The 17,960-nt window shown below is 45.5% G+C and overlaps 1 protein-coding gene across 1 annotated transcript in view; it reads right to left on the bottom strand.

The window, feature by feature from the left end:
- PALS1 (protein associated with LIN7 1, MAGUK p55 family member) overlaps positions 1-17,960 on the bottom strand; it is a 423,019-nt gene that overhangs the window by 179,089 nt on the left and 225,970 nt on the right. The gene's annotated exons all lie outside the window — the stretch shown is intronic.

The raw sequence follows: 17,960 nt of genomic DNA, 5'->3' as shown, positions 1-17,960 counted from the left end.
GCAAGCCCCCGTTTCTACACAATAATGTATTGATACTCACTTGATAACATAATGCTGCACTCTTCTCTTTGTATTGTATGGAAAATGAATAAAAAGATTTAAAAAAAATATGTAAACCCCCTCCCCCCCCCGTCCAAAAAAAGAGGCTTCACTTCTGCTGTTCACGATTACTGCTGATGCCTTTCCATTTATCAAAACAAGCACTGGCAAAGCCAGCAGGTCTACCCTATGTGAGATCTATTGGCATTGTTAGAGTGAGGTGGAGTTGGAGTGTCACTGAGGGGAATGTATTGAGAGGAGTGCAGTGGCACTGAGTGGAGTGCAGTGGTGTAGTGGTGGCGTGGATAAGAGTGCAGTGGCGTGGAGAAGAGTGCAGTGGCGTGGAGAAGAGTGCAGTGGCGTGGAGAAGAGTGCAGTGGCGTGGAGAAGAGTGCAGTGGCGTGGAGAAGAATGGAGTGGTAGAGTAGAGTGGTAGGGAGAAGAGTGGAGTGGTAGGGAGAAGAGTGGAGTGGTAGGGAGAAGAGTGGAGTGGCAGGGAGAAGAGTGGAGTTGTGGGGAAAGAGTGGGGTGGCACAGAGGAGAGTAAAGTGCCATTTATTGTTATTGTTATTGTTATTATGGGTTTATATAGCGCCGGGTCACCTACAGGTCTCAGGGCGCTTTGACCACAGAACATAACAACCGAGAAAGAGAAGGGGTGGGGTGCCTAAGCTGGACTAAGTGCTGTTCGGAACAAGCTGGTCTTCAAGGCTTTCCTGAAGCGGAGTAGATTCTCCTCCTTTCGGAGTGTTTCAGGCAGGGCATTCCAAAGCTTCGGTAATACAACCGAAAAAGATCTCCCACCCATTGTTGCCAGCTTAAAACGAGGACATACAAGGAGTTTGGCATCAGAGGACCTGAGATTTCTTTCCGGTCTGTATATCTCGATCCGTTCCTTGATGTAGGTCGGGGCCTTCCCGTAGATGGCTTTGTGGGCTATGCAGAGGCCTTTGAAAACAGACCTCTGTCCAGTTGGTAGCCAATGTAGATCTTTTAATAGTGGAGAGGCATGCGTTCTCCGCGGGAGATTGAAGATAAGTCTTGCGGCGTCATTTAAGACTACCTGAAGTCTGTTTGTTAGTATTTTTGGCAGGCCTAGGTAGAGCGCATTGCCGTAATCTAATCTTGACACTATAGTGGCCGAGACCACTGTGCGTAGCATCGACTGGGAGAGAAGAGGGACCAGTTTACGCAGCTGTCTTAGAAGACCTGTACAAGTGCCAACCACGGTGGAAACCTGGTTGGTCATTGAGAGGCCACTGTCCAGTTTAATGCCCAGACTTTTAACCGTGGCTGCCGGCTGTGGGGTTGGGCCCAGCTCCTGGGGCCAGTACAAATCGCTCCAGGAGGTGCATTTAGATGGTATTATCAGCACCTCTGTCTTTTCCGGGTTGATTTTGAGCTGGTTGATGGACATCCAGTGGGCCGTGTATCGGAGTATATCTTGCGCGTGCAACTGGGCATGTGTTGTATCATCTATGCCCAGCAGCAGCTGTGTGTCATCAGCATAGTTGAATACTCGACAGCCCATTCCCGCTAGTGTGTTAATCAGGGGCTGCAGATAAATGTTAAACAGGAGTGGGGAAAGTGCTGAGCCCTGGGGGACGCCACAAGTCAGACTTCCCACTCCTGATACACTATCTCCCATCTGGATTCTCTGCGTTCTCCCAGATAGAAATGATTCCAGCCACTGAAGGGCTAGACCCTGGATCCCAAACCCAGCCAGCCTGTTCAGCAGGATGGGGTGGCTGACAGTATCGAACGCCGCCGATAGGTCTAACAAAATCAGGGCGCTCGGTCTTTTACTGTCAGCCATCCTTCTGAGCTCATCCAGCACCGAGAGCATGACCAACTCGGTGCTGTGGTGTGCACGAAAGCCTGCCTGCCTCTCATGGAGTAGATGGTTAGACTCCAGATAGCTTGACAGAGATTTAAGTACATGCTGTTCGAGTACTTTAGACAAGAAGGGCAGCTGGGATATGGGTCGATAGTTTTTTAAAGCATTAGGATCTCCCCCCACTTTTTTTAACAGTGGTCTTACACGAGCTTCCTTGAAGCCAGTTGGGAGCCTGCCAGTGCTCAGGGATTTATTAAGTGTGGCTAAGATATGGTTCTCTAGGATTGGGCCTGCCAAGCAAAAAATGCTTGGGGGGCATGGATCTGCAGGGGAGCCGGACTTCGTCTTTCTCATCAGTGACTCAAGGGTTAGTGGATCCATGGGGGGAAATGATAATAAGCAGCTAACCGTTGGCTCTAAATCGATGTGCTGCTCAATTAAACTGCACCCCGTGCTTTTTATTTCACGCCTAATAATGTCAACTTTATCCAGAAAATGTTTCTGGAAGGTGTCACAGTCTATGCTGCTTTCTGCATCTTGGGCTCTTTTTGTAAGTTCTTTCAGAATTTTGAATGTTTCCTTTTGAACATTATTCGCCTTATTTATACGGACCTCGTAAAAAGCAGCTTTAGTTGTCTGGATAGATTTTTTATAGCTACGGAACGCCGTTTTGTATTGTTCGCAAGTGGCTATATCCTTATTCCTTCTCCAGTTTCTCTCTGTGTTACGCAGGGCCTTCCTTTGGTCCCTCAAAGCAGATGTAAACCAAGGGGCTCCCTTTTTCCCACTATTTTTTGTCTGGGGTTTCTCAGGGGCTATCTGGTCAATGGCCTTTACCAGATAGTCCATCATGTTTTTACAATCCTGATCTACATCTTGGTTAAGCATTATTGGCTGGACAATTCCTCTAAGTGATGTAGTCAGCGTATCTTGGTCTACGTTTTTCCACTGACGAGTCAGTCTAGTTTTAGGTACTGGACGTGAGGATATGGTGTCCAAAGGGATATCACAGTAGATCAGATGGTGGTCTGACCACATACAGGGAAGGATTCCAACTAGTGCCACCCTGGGATATGTGGTCCATATCAAGTCCAGGGTGTGGCCTTTAACATGGGTAGGGGCATTCACAAGCTGGCTGAATCCTAGAGAAGACATGGTTGTCTCTAGGGTGTTGGCTGCAGGCTGTTTCCTATCTTTGTCCCAATGAAAATTGAAGTCTCCTGTGACTATGACATTTCTATATCTAGAGCGCATGTCAGATGTGTAGGTCATAAAGGAGTCGTTAAAGCCTGGGGTTGCGTTGGGGGGGCGATAAACTGTGAGAACTATAACACACATGTTATCGAACATAATTTTTATCGCCAGCAGGTCGGCTAAATCCGCTGACTCCGCCAGTATTTTAGTCACTGCTAGATGTTTTTTAAAAATTATTGCCACCCCTCCCCCTCGGGTGTTCCCTGTACGATTCTGCCAGTGAATGTCATAGTTTTCAGGGACAGCGGCTATAATGTCCGGTAGGGAGTTATCCCCCAGCCAGGTCTCAGATAAGGTCAGGATGTCAATGTTTTCGCCCTGTAATAGAGTGCAAATCTCAAGGCTATGACAGCATAGCGACCTAGTATTAAGGCTGACAAGCTTTAAAATATGCGGGGGGGCTCGGGACATATCTACCAGCGGTGCCTGGATAGATAGTTCCTTAATGCGAGTGAGTGTAGGCAGGTCTAAAGATGTCATGGCCCCGTTTAGATGGCGGATTTCCTCACGAGAGTATGTAAGCCGTTTGGTGGGGGGCCCTGCCCCTGTGCCCTTCCGTGCGCGGACGGGCGCAGACGGGCAGGACTCTGGCACGACTCCGGCACAGGTCCGGCGCGTCCGCTGACCGCGTCCGCTGCGCGGAGACATAGCCGACCGTTTTTATACTGGCAACTACAGCCCAACCAAAGATGGCCGCCACGTGATCCGGGACCCGGGGCTTCACCAGCCCTGCCGAGCACCTTGGGATTGTGGAAAGAGGAAAATACAGTCCTCAGGCTATGGTGCCAATTCCCCAGGTAATTTACTGTCTTTCACGAAATTCGATCTTTCTGTGAAGCGCGTGGTCAAAAAAGTGCAATAGTGCAAGCAGCGAGGGGGGGATTTTAAAAAGGGTCGGACACAAGGGAAATACAATTTTTAAAATGCACAGATAAAATAAACGTCCCGCCCGACTCAATCTCGGGGGTGTAATGCAATGCTGATCTCTCGAGTTATGGCTCCCGCGCCATAACTCGAGTGGAGTGGATTAGCATTGAGTGTACTACAGTGTATTGAGTGGAGTGGAATTGAATGGCATTGAGTGGAGTGGAATTGAATGGCACTGAGTGGAGTGGAATGGCACTGAGTGGAGTGAAATGGCACTGGGTGGGGTGGTATGGTACTGAGGGGAGTGGAATGGCACTGGGCCGAGGGTATTGAATTGAGTGGCACTGAGTGGTGTGGAGTGGCACTGAGGGCCATGGCATTGAAAGATGCCCGAGTTGCCCGAGATTTGCCCCAATACTTCAAAGTCTTGTGCTATATAAATGCAATTATAATACAATATGTTCCAATTATCTCAACCTACATAAACATCTGATGTCTTTGATCTGAGTTTGTTAGTATGAACAATGCTTCTGTGAGAACTGGCTTCTTTAAAAATTAATGAGTTTTAATCTGGGAGGGGCTAATGAGCAAGGAAGCTACATATATCGTACTGGTGTGGATAAAGGATATAAAACCAGGTGGCAACAATGTTGTGGAGCTAGACATTGGGGCGGGAGGGTTGTAAGGAAAGAAGCAACATAATGAGCAAGGGAGCTACATATATCGTACTGGTCGTGGATAAAGGATATAAAACCAGGTGGCAACAGTGTTGTGAAGCTAGACATTGGGGCGGGAGGGTTGTAAGGAAAGAAGCAACATGGAAAAGCGGTGGGCGTGGAAGAAGAAATAGTACCTGCACGAGCAGCGGACAGACACTAATTAAGGCGAATCAATCTGTGCTTGATACATAAAGCACCGAAAGAATAGGAAGCAACGCCTGGTAAACGCTGGCAAATTACGAGACAGCAAACAATAGCAACAATGATGCCAACAAACAGTGAGCAATGGACGGACTCCAAGCCCTCAATAGTCAACAAAACCCCTTGCAGCAGACAGCTCATCTGTTATCAGCAGGTAAAACCTAAACCAATGATGCATACTGGCTCATATAATCCTGTAGCAAAGTAGCAGCAGAGCTCTACACGTATGTTACAATTAAGAACAAAATCCCACTAGAGGATTTGCAGTTCCATGAAACATGCAAGTCTGATTCAATTAACTTCGGCCAAACTAAGAAGAAATTAGATGGGTCATGTTTTACAATCTGCCCACTTCAAATTATTTTCCTTCCTTAGTTTGTCATAGTGCACTGTGTAGAACTGCAAGAAGAACTGGGCATAATGCAGTGTTTTTATGTTACTGTTAGGGTAAACATGATGACTTATGTGAGGAATAAAACAGTTAAGAAATTAACCATAAAAAAAATATTTAAAACAATCCAGTGAACCAAAGATACTTTCTCAAGATCTAACCGCAGCCATTTAGACCCTTCCTGCTCACCAAAAAGCTCACTCCCCTTTGATATTGAACTCAAAAATAGGGCCCTTCAGGAAAGCATTCAACCACAAACTAAATGCCAACACCAGCATGTGCGCATGGTGCAAGTCATCCTGATTCTTGAAGCTTCTAACATGACAGACCATAGTAATTAGTTGTCTACTATGTCCTAAACCCCCCTTTCAATAAGAAGTAGGTTTAGTGTATAAACTAAATTCTATCAGAAACCACTATAAAACTACAAACACAATGCCCAAAGACTGCCAATCAGGTGTGGAACCGATGCAGTTTGGAAATGGATCATTTCCCAAATGTGCTTAATTGGAGGATTCAAAACCTATTTTATGTCAGCAGCAGACTACTCGGCCGTCCAAACTATTCTTATTCAGAGGCTTGGTACACATAAAAGCATCAACGTAAATACTGTCTAACCCAAGCAAAGCGATATGCATTCCCACAACCACTAAGCAAGGGCTGACAGCACTCACTACATAAAGCCACCTGTGCCCTCCAATGTCACTATCCCTTGCAATAGCAACAGGGTAGACTACTGGCACAAACTGGCCATCAACCTACCTTTGAGTCACAAGGAGCAGAGCGAAGCAGAGTTTCTGTGACATTATCAGTGAACTGGGCAACTGGGCTATTTTCCTTATTTGAAGGGATTTGTGGAGCGCAGTTACCAAATAAATGCAGTGCTACAGCAGTTAGAGTACAGGGTTATAGTCAATATTTAGTTTTGAAGGTTTGTTCTGCGGCCCCTTTTGTACCTTAAGTTCAGTTTGCTCCTTCCTTTCAGAAAAAAATGAGCAAATATCGTTTGATGGCTATGAAGCTCACATGTGCCTACAGAAAAACACAATTAATTGGTAAAACCCAAAATGACAACCTGACAAAAGTTGATGGCACAAACTGAGACAGCACTATTGTAGTGAAAATGTGGATCCCTTTGGTGCAGGGAGCTTCCCGCACACTTGTTATACTCACGTAAAACTCTCAAAATGGGGAAAAGATTCTTGTGTGCAAAACTCTGCTCGGCAAGTGCACTGCCTCATATTGGTCTTTGAAGATGCATGAGTTAATGTAATTGCTGGTTAATCATAGCAAAGCTCAGTTTCTTTGAACATCTTTTAGAAGAGGTTAATACTGAAAATAATGAGCTGGCAACACTAATTTCTAGAAGTGCACACAGCTGAGAGACGGACTCATTGATCGGCTCTTGAATCTAGTAAATTGAAGGGTATTAAATCTATTTAGCAGCCAACCCTTTCTTATCTTATCTTAGGGGATACTTATATAGCGCACTGACACCGAGAGGTTTCCTGGCGCTGGCTGAGTGCCAGTGAGATGGAGAGACGAGGGTCTAGCCAGTCTGTGTGAAGAGGTGAGTTTTCAGAAGTTTTCTGAAAGCCAAAAGGGAATTGGCAGATTTAAGAGGGAGAGATAACTGGTTCCAGAGGGCGGGGGCTAGGTAGGCAAATCTACGACCGCCGTTTTTTTAAAATTTGGTGGCAGGGACAGCTAACAGAAGGCGATGGGAGGAACGAAGATTACGTGCCGGGCGGTAAGGGATGACCAGTGATTTGAGAAAGGCTGGGGAGATCCCGAACACAGCTTTAAAGGTCAAGCAGCCGATCTTCAATGCAGTCCTCTGCTCCACCGGCAACCAGTGGAGTCTGTGAAGCAGTGGTCTCGCGGATTGCCACTTCGGGGTTTTATAGGCCAGCCTTTCCGCTTGGTTTAGTACAATCTGGAGCCTATGAAGGAGGAATTTGGGTAGGCCGTAGTACAGGGAGTTTGAAAAATCCAGGCGGGAGAGCACCAGGGCAATCAGGACTTGTATCAGGGCCTCTGGTGTCAGGAGATGGGAAACTTTCCTGATCTTTCTGAGCTGGAACATACATGAGGACACAACCGCACCAATCTGAGGCTTAAGAGAAAGCTCCGAGTCAATTATGACCCCGAGGCTCTTTGCTGACTTAGCCGGGGCGGGCGGGGAGCCAAGCTCAGTTGGCCAGAACTGTGGGCCCCAGTGAGTAAGATTGTTTCCTGGAAGGATTAACTCGGTCTTCCCCGGGTTCAATTTAAGCTGGTGGGAGTTCATCCAATGTTGGATGTGTAGCATCACTGCTTGACAATCGAGGGCTGCATTGGGAGTGTTAAGCGGAAAAATGATTTGCAGATCGTCTGCATAGTTGAATACGGTGATATTCCACCTCTTCAGGGAAAAAATAAGTGGCTGAAGATAAAGATTAAAAAGCAGAGGGGACAGGGAAGATCCCTGAGGCACTCCGCAGATAGATGGGACCTGTACGGCTGTGAAGGGACCAAGCCGGACCGCCTGCATTCTGCCCGACAAAAAGGATTTGAGTCAGGCAGAGGCCAGGCCTCGGATGCCGGCTTGCTCGGCACGGTGGATAAGGATGTTATGGTCCACCGTGTCGAACGCAGCCGACAGATCCAATAAGACAAGCGCCTGTGATGTCCCTTTATCGGCATTAGCCCTAAGCGTATCCATAACTGCCAGGATCACAGCCTCGGTGGAGTGGGCTGGTCTGAACCCAGCCTGGTTAGGTTCCAGAAAGTTGGAACGCTCGATGAATTCAGATACGCAGCTAGTAACATGTGCCTCCAGGAGTTTGGATAGGTAGGGCAAGAGAGAAATAGGCCGATAGTTGGCGAGGTCGTCCGGATCAGCTCCAGGCTTCTTCAGTAGGGGCACAAGGACAGCTCCTTGAAGGAATTAGGTACTGCTCCTGCCTCCAATGAAGCATTTAATAAAGGCAAGATGCAGTCCGGTAGGGACAGGCAGATGTCGCGGAAGACAGAGGGAGGACAGCAATCATTAGGTGAGCCAGATCTGACTCGGGCAGCAAGTTTAGCCAGAGTGCTTGGGTCAAGGGCAGGGAAGGAAAGCAAGGAGAGCGGGTTTTCAGGGGGGGATGCTGGCATATCATCAGGGAGGACTGAAGGAATCGTATTCTTGATCTTGGCAATTTTTTCAATAAAGAAATTATTTAGTGCATTACAAGATTCCTGCGTCGGGGTCTGAGAAGGGAGAGTCCTTGCATCAGACGTAAGCTCTCTCATGATTGAAAAGAGAAGCGTGGCTCAGTGGTTAGAGGCGGCAGACCCGGAAGCTGAGATCAGCCGTGGACCAGGGTTCGATTCCCCGCCTCGGTGGGTCTCGGGCTCAAAAATTCCACGGACTAGACAATTCTCGCTCCGGTGCCTACTCGACTCACGGAGTCACACTCTGCGACTCTGGGCAATAGCTTGCTTAATCTCCACTACGGCCCCTCGCAGCGGGATGCCTGGCTTTCACCTTGTGAATACCCTGCTGGGGTATCTCACAGGGGAATACCAGGACGGGTTCCCTAAGCAAGCGCCTTGAGACCCCTGGGTGATTTGTGCGCTATATAAATCGAAATCGAAATACATTTACATTTACATTTACATTTACATTTACATTTACATCTCCTGAGATTTGTTACGAGCAGTGAGGATCCTTTCCGAGATGTGGAGAGCTTTTGCTGCAATAATAGCATCTTTATATTTTTTCTCGCGGCGATATATAGCTCTCTGTCGATGGGCATATAATTGCGTCTCCACCTAGGCTCCGTTTGGCGCAGTTCGAGTTGCTGAGCTTTCAGGGTGGAGTTGAACCATTTGTGGGACTTACTGTGCCGAGAACGGGGAAAACTGGAGGGAGGGGCAAAGCGATCACTGGCTTTGATGATCCAGCCAGTGAGATCTTCCTCCAGAGTATGGACAGTCGCAGTTTTTGTTAGCGAAGGACGAGTCTCAGCCAAGAGTGAAAGGAATGCCTGAGAGTCAAGAGTACTCCATTTTCGGGCAGTCCCGCCGGCCATGGAAGGGACCTTGATACAACCTCTGACTGTGATTGCTGTATCGATCAAGTAATGGTCGGACCAGATACAAGGGGTAATCACAGGATAGGAGAGAATGAGGTTATGAGTCCAGATGTGATCTAAAATATGACCCCCAGTGTGAGTGGGGGAAGTAACGTGTTGGTTCATGTTGAAGCTGTGAGGACTTCAAATAGCTCAGCCGCATGAGGGCCAGCTTCCTTGTCATTATACCAATAGTTAAAGTCGCCGAAGATGGCGACTCGAGCAGATGAAATAAGTAGATTGGCTAGCTGTTCACTGAGGGCAGCAGGGAACAAAGGCATAGGGTAGGGAGGACGATAAAGGATGATAATGGTAAGAGCACCCTCTCCGGTCTCTAGCTTGATGATGAGATTGTCCACGTCAGTGAGAGTGAAAGAGGACGTGGAGGTAAATTTAAGCTCCTTGCGGATGACAGCTGCCACCCCGCCTCCGGCACGGCCAGAAGGTCGGTTCGTATTGAGCAAGTAGTAATCGGTGGGAAGAGCAGCTAAGATGTCGGGGAGAGAATCATCATTCAGCCAGGTCTCGGTAAGTAAGAGAATATCAGGTCTTTCGTCGGTGAGGAGGAAGAAGAGATCAATCTGGTGCTTGACCAGTGAGCGTGTATTTAAGTATAGAACCCGTATACATGTTTCGATCACACTGCGATCGGATAGCTGTTTGGTGTAAGGGGGGGGAGGGAGGTACGTACCGTGCGATACCAAGGGCCGAGATAGTATCTAATGTCCGTGAGGGTAGTGCGACAGATACACACTCCAGGTCCCTGAGTACACGAGAAGAATAAACACAGGGGGAAGTGGCACGACTCCGGCACAGGTCCAAAATGATTCAAAAAGGGGGTGGTGATGGACAAAGTGTCTGAATTAAGCAGAACACTCCTACCCAGTCAAAAGATCAGGGCTTGATCCATCACCGTTTTTTAGCTCACTGCACCATCCCAGTTCAGAACCTGGCTACATGCAAATTAGTCTGTCCCTGGCCCAGTGCATCATGGGAACAGGGCAGACCAAACTACCAAGCCAATTCTTTACTGGATAGGAAACAAGCTTCCGGGGACCGGTTTCTGGCATTACAGCCGTCTTCGGCCCGGCTTGCTTGAATCCTGGTGATGGATCAAGCCCTGATCTGTTGACTGGGCAGGAGTGTTCTGATTAACTCAGATACTCTGTCCATCACCACCCCCCTTTTGAAATTATTCCGGCACAGGTCCGGCGCGTCCGCTGCCCGCATGCGCGGATGCATGACCGTCCCCTTTTATGCGCGACTAGAGCGCGGGGGATTGGACACACACCCAATATGGCCGCCGCTTGTCTGAACCTGGGACCAACTCGGCTGGGAGTGGCCCAGGGAAATAAGGAAGAGGAGGAATGGGGTCAGCAGATAGAGCTTAGTAATTCAAGCTGATGGGGGAGTTGTAGCAGCGAAATTAAAAAAACGCAGATTTTACAGTTTTTAAAAGTTCCTAATAAAGTTAAAACAACACAGCAGCACAACCTCCCGGCTTCCGCCTCAGGAGGGACACAAATAGCACTCAATCAAACAGGCAGCAGGCTCGGGGAACCCCTTTTATGCGCGACTAGAGCGCGGGGGATTGGACACACCCAATATGGCCGCCGCTTGTCTGAACCTGGGACCAACTCCACCGCGTCGATACTCGGCTGGGAGTGGCCCAGGGAAATAAGGAAGAGGGGGAATGGGGTCAGCAGAGAGAGCTTAGTAATTCAAGCTGATGGGGAGTTGTAGCAGCTAAATTAAAAAAACGCCGATTTTACAGTTTTTAAAAGTTCCTAATAAAGTTAAAATAACACAGCAGCACAACCTCCCGGCTTCCGCCTCAGGAGGGACACAAATAGCACTCAATCAAAAAAAAAAAAAAAACCTTTGTAAACGTTAAAGAGGTCTAGTCTGTTCCCTGGCACCAAGGGAAGATTCTATTTTACTTTATTCTGTACAGGTTTGATGGAGCACCTTAAAGGCAGTGCATACAGAAAACTGACATATTAGTGTACGACTGTTCCATGAAGTGCAATAGGAGGGTGGTTTGGACCATTCAATCGTTTGGCTGGGCTACAATGCCCTTCTTGTGAAGCACAATAAGAAGGTCTTCTAGAGACTGCTGAAGAACGCCCTGCAGCCGGATAAGTCATAAAAAATTGGGTCATGACAATCTGAACAAGCTCAGAGTGGGAGAACTTCTTCCCACTGGGAGCATGACAAGCGATGGAAGGTATTGAGCATATGCCCACTCACACAAACAGAAACTTGGGAACTCCGAATCTGTTCTAAAAAGCACACATCTGCAGTGAGGTTTAAGACCCAAATATTAGAGGTCTGAAAACTTCTCTCCACAACCTGATCCATTAGTTTAGGGATTGCGACCGTTTACAGACAAACCAGTCTAATTTGTCACTCTTCAACTGACAAACACACCATGACCTAGGCCATGTCCCGCAGGTCCAAGGCAAAGAGACACTGAATGCCTCCACCCACTCCACCTCAACACAGCCTTTGCTGCTTCATGTAAAAACATAAAAAACAAAAGGCAAAAAGGGAGGGGAGAAATGTTTATCTGGGTCAAAATATTGTCCAACCCTAACAAAGCGCTATATGTTTTTGTCACTCCAAGCACAGTACATAAATCAACCAAAGTATTCTTATTCAGAGGCTCAAAGTTGTGGCTGAAGATCAAGCAGTCAATGTTTCTAATAGAGCTTCATTGGCTCCCTACTGATTTGAGGACCCGAGGAAGTTCATTGGCTGGTTGTGGTTTGTCAAGTTTACCGCAGATTGTTCATTCGTTGATGGCCAAGGCTGCTCCCCATTTACATTTGAGATCCTCCTTCTGCATTTTTGTGCTGAGCCTCGGCTTCAGGAGGTAAGGAGATTGATACTTACCCGTACAACCTTTTGTAAATGCTTAAAGACTTAATCCTTTGTATTTTGAATTCAGCTGGGTGGTGATTACTAATACGCTTTTATTCAGGAAAGGTGTTTACTTTATATTCATCAAGTCACGGACTCCAATCGTGATATATGCAAACTAAAAATATGTCTTACTTTAAAAACCAGCCAGATACAAATACATAATGAATATTCAAAGCTTATACAAAGCCTATAGAAAGCCTATCGCAAGTCTTTAGAAAGTACAGACCCCCTGATCGTGCTTTAAACAAAGGTAAAATATCTTTATTGTGAAGAAAATTATATACTAAAAATATGAAACTGAAATATCCAACCTGAACACGTCTCTATTCGCTCAGCTAATTCTTGGCGAAAGCACATGTGACAGCATGTGCAACTGTGAATATGTTGAAATAGATCTCCGTAAAATTGGGGAACCTATGCTTGCCAATGTTTGACCATTCTTGCTGAAAATGGTTCTGTAAAGTTCATTGGGGAATGTTGACGGACAGCACATTTTTCATGCCACAAGCATATTTATCTTTCAGTGCCTTTGCCACGTAACTACCTATGAGGTTCATGTTAATGTTGTAATGAAAGATTAACTCCTGTCCTAAATACAGCTTTCTTGATGAGGAGAGCGACCTTTCTACAAAATACTAGTCTGTTCTTTGCAGTCCATTCATATCTCCTTATAAGCATCTCATTCTCTTCCATTAAGAAACATACCAACAACATGTTGCCGCCACCACTGAGTGATGTTTTCTGGTGGGTTTGTGAAAAACGCAGGGCCTTACAATTAAGGCAAATGTTCAATTTTAGTCTTGAAAGATCACAAAGCATTGTGATACATGAGAACAGAACAGGCAGTGGATGGAGACATTTGTCATGTGCACAATTCGACCAGTCTTTGCCATGACTACAGCTCCTTCAAAGCTGCCACTAGCCTAAAGTTCCTATCACTCTCAGTCTTGTAAACTCTTTCTGTTTGGAGGAAATAAACGATCTATGCATTGCCGTGGTGCTACCATATTCTTTTCACTTCGTTATAATTGTCTTGACTAGCTCTAAGGGATATTCAATATTTCTAAGGGATGTTGTACCAGTCTTCTGATCTGTGCTTTTCCATAACTTTGACCAGGGATTTGCTTGAAGGTTCCTTGGCTCATGGCAGAGCATTTGTTTTGAAACAACCTCACCAGATGAGGAGACCTGCAAGGCTCTGTTTCCTGCAAGCTGTAGGATATCTAGTGGAAGAGAAAGCATCTACACTGTCCATTAAGCGGAATAATATGGGCTCACCATACTGAGGAGGTCGCCACCTGCAGAAATGAAGCTGGACATGCCGTGGACCAGTGCCGATGGCAGCCTTCAATGGATAAGTATGTGCAACTTGGCGCTGTGTTTTGGGTGCTGTGCCAGCTGGGCCATGGCCAACTGAGGACAAAGGCTGCTGGTGTGATCCTGCGGGGCCTGGGAAAGCCTCGAGAGTACAATAGCAGGATGCCTGGGGTACGGCCGGGGGAGCCAGATGGGTGCAGGCGTTGCACCCCCATATTGGATAAGGAAATAGCGACTGTAACTGGAGCTGCAGCCCGCATAGGCGCTAATGCTGGAAGGATATCTGGCAATAAAACAGAGGGCCTAAATAGTCATACTACCCCCAGAATGCACCAGAGTGTGGGTAAGGTGTGCTTATGTATTGTGCAGTTAACACCTGCACAGGTAAGCCAATTTGTGGTCATTCCTTTCTCCCGGCTATAAGCTGACATGGGACCATTGGTAGCTAAATATGCTCTTTTCCATGGTCATTCATTGCCATATTCCTGAACTTTGAATATAGAGACCAAATCCTGAAAATGGCCAGAGAGGTTCCCCCTGAATATTAAGGTCCCATGATATTCTTCTTTCCAGATTGCACATGGGCAGCTCAGGAAGTGACAAAGGCAGTTGCCAAGACTACGATGGACATAAATGAGGCTGGGATAGAATAGGCCATTTTGTACACTGCCACACTTAAAGTTAACTTCGAAGGTCATGCGCACACCTTACAAAAAAAGACAACACTCTCAAATTCTGCAAAGAAAATGTGTAAAAGGCAACACCATTCCACAGTCTTAAACTTTCACCGGGGCTCTCAATCAAACACTAGTGATGCAGGAAGATGTATATGCTGCCTAATTCATATATAGGCCCTTTCATGTTAGCTATTGAATACAAAACTCGGGTTTAAATGGTTAGAATACTGGATTCCACCATTTGCATTCAACACAGAGATTGCACAGCCAAGTAATTTAATGGAATAAGTGGTGGGAGGCGTTCTTTGAAGGTTTACTGCTGTTGCTTTGTTTCACTTAGTGCAATCACCTTTCATCTGAATCTCTGCGCAGACACAAATAGTTGAAAGCCTTTGCATTATACGCCCTTGCAGAATAAGGGCTAAATTAGGACCCAGCCTCAAACCTTCACATCTGTGAGCTGGAACGTTTGTGGGCAGAATAACTGGAAAAGATTGATGTTAGCGTATTTGGATAGAATCCATGCAGATGGGAGTTGTATTGCAAGAGATGCACCTGGACCCTAAGCGATTCATTGCTTCCTTCAGTTCATTTGCCAGGAAGGTAGCAATTTTAATAAGAACATGTGATGACTTTCATTCACCTGTGCCCTGAGCACAAACACCAATAAGGTCCAGCAAGAAGTAAAGAAATAGCCGTCTGATCGTTGTCCTCTTTTCATCAAGTCTTCACTATATTCTGGTAATATAAGGCAGTCTCATGCCAGCCGAAGTTGGCTTACGAAAAAGTTTACTGTGTAATACATTGTTGTTGACAGATTTCAAGATCCAAAAATTCAATAAGTTCTTGGCTCCATGTACTGGTAAATTTTATGTTGGCATTACTAGAATCAAGATAAGAAACTAATTCACTAAGTTGTGTCTCGTTGCCTGCCCAAATTAGCAGGCAATCATCGATGTACTGTCCCCTGTACAGGATATGATCAATTAATTTCGAACCCCCGGGGCCCCAGATATGTCCCTCCTCGAAAACCCCCATAAAGAGGCTTGCGTAGGAGGGAGCAAACCTGGAACCCATGGCGGTCCCTTGCAACTATCTATACCATGTGTAGTCAAACAGAAAGACATTATTTTCCAAAATCATTTTAGTCATGGTTAGTAACATCTGGGTGTGTTCATAATAAATCGCTGGTCTAGTATTAACCCCTTCGACGCTCATGACGAGCCCAGCTCGTCATGGAGTTTCCATTGATTTCAATGGAAATTACATGGAAGCAGCGCAAGTAGCTTAGCATCCAAGTGGTTAAGAAAACGTGTAAGGGCTGAATACCATGCTCATAAGAAATAGACTTGTAACATCATGTGTAATCAACCACAGTCGTGTCTCCTATTGTAAATCCTGTGAAACATTTAAAACATCTTTAGTATCCCTTATGTATGAGGGCAGTTTCTCTACATATATTTGCAAGAACAGATCAACATGCCCTGAGTTCCTCTCTGTGGGTCCCCCAATCCCCGATACAATAGGTCTTCCTGGCGGGCACGGTGCCGTTTTATGAACCATAGGCAGTGTATAGACACCGGTATCTTGAACTATCTATATGTAAGTAATGAAATTCATCAATAGACAATAGGCCACCATCATACCACTTTTTCACTTGTGTTTGTTGATGTGTCTGCTCAGATCAAATAGAGGGTTATTTTGAAGCCTTACATAACACTTAATATTATCCAATTGGGACAGGATTTCATTATTGTAAACAGAACAATTCATGACAACAATATTGCCCCCTTTGTCTGCTTCTCTTATAATAATATTAGTGTTGTGTTGCAGCATTCTGAGAGCTTCTCTTTATCCTCTAGTTAGGTTGTCTGCTCTCATCATCTCTTGCCACCAGTTCACATCATTGTATCCACATCCCTACTCACTAAGGTATAAAATGTTTGATCGTATTACCACTCAGTAGTTGTGGTGTCCATTGGGATTTATTTCTCAGCCCACTTTCAACACTCGTGTCAGTCGGTACATTCAAGGATTATAATACACTCGCTGCAGTCGTTATATCACCCTCCATGTCTGTGATTGATAATAGCATTACTGTATCATGCAAATCCTGTATGGATAAGTCATCACACAATAAATCAGGTTTAAGTGTTTGATCTATTTTATTGCCAGCAGGGTTCATGGCAAAAAACATTCTCGATCTCAGTTGTCAGACAAATTGTTGCATAGGTTTCCTTGTAGCTTTAGGACAAAAACCTAAGCCTCGTTTCAATAGGAAAACCATATCTACACTAAGAGAGGTGTCTGATAAGTTGATAATGGAGACCCCTGAAGTATTCGAGTTTATTTTTACTAGCCCCAGGACCTGGTGTGCATGCCCTTCAGATCTTCTCTTTGCTCTACCTCTCCTCCTGCCCTTTCTTGTTTTCTTTGTTTGGCCTCAAATTCTGCTCTCTTTTGCCTCTCCTGGTTCTCTGGACTACCTGTAAAAAAGTGGTATTCCCAGATATTTGTGGCGAGATTCCAATTCCCTGTTTCGAATCCCCCTCACTGCTCATGTTGGTACTCAGTGAAGTAAAAGAGTTACTGGAGGTGGCTGTCATTCTACCTCCGTTCCCTTCAGTATTCTTCATTAAGTGGTCATATCGTCTGGCGAATGTAAATACCCTACCGGTTTGGTAGTCCATCTTGTCTCTTTTTAATCTTCTAGCTTTTCGCTGTTTCACCTCATTTTGATGTCTGTCCAAAACAGTATTCAGGATCTCATAGTTTTTGTTGGTTGCCTCTGTTAAACTCAAACTCTTTATTTCATCTTTATGGATCTCTGAGCAATTTGGCTACTTTTTTTTCACTATTCTCAATTAATATTTCCATAATTCTAATGGAGCTAGATGTTAATTCCTTTTCCCACACCAGTAAGAGGTCATACTCCAAGTCGTAGTATGTCGGTATCACCTGAGATCTTAGACCCCTTGTGATGACTTTCATATGAAAAGTAAGCATTTGGATCCTAACCTTTACAAGATCTGTTGGCTTTGTCAGGTTTTTTTTTTGTTATTTGGTATGATATGGCCTGTCATTGTATAGTATGGTACTGTATTGTCTGTCATTCATTGTGTGCAATGGTGTGATAAGGTATGGTATAGCTTGTCATTGTATGGAATGGTATGGACTGTCATTGTATAGTATGTTCCGATATTGTATGGCATGGTTTGTCATTATATGGAATGGTATGCTCTGTCATCGAATAGTATGGTATGGCCTGTCATTGTATGGTATAGCATGATATGGTATGGCCAGTCATTGTATAGTATGATATAGTATGACCTGTCATTCTATAGTAAGGTATTGTTGGTCATGGCCTGTCATTGTATGGAATGATATCAAGGTATGGTATTGTATAGTATGGTATGGCCAGTCATTGTATACTATGTTATGGTAAGGCCTGTCATAATAGGATATGGAAAGGCTTGTGTTTGTAGGTATGGCCAGTCACGGCATAGTATTGTATGTCATTGTATAATTTGGTACGGCCTGTCAATCTATAGTATAGTATTATATGATATGGCCAGTCATTGTATGGCGTGGTCTGTCTTTGTATAGAATGGTATGCTATGGAATATTATGGCC

Source organism: Lissotriton helveticus, chromosome 9 (genome assembly GCF_964261635.1).
Source record: "Lissotriton helveticus chromosome 9, aLisHel1.1, whole genome shotgun sequence".
Classification (NCBI taxonomy): Eukaryota; Metazoa; Chordata; class Amphibia; order Caudata; family Salamandridae; genus Lissotriton; species Lissotriton helveticus.
The sequence above is the reverse complement of the archived record's forward strand: the minus strand, read 5'-3'. Positions and strand labels throughout refer to the sequence as shown.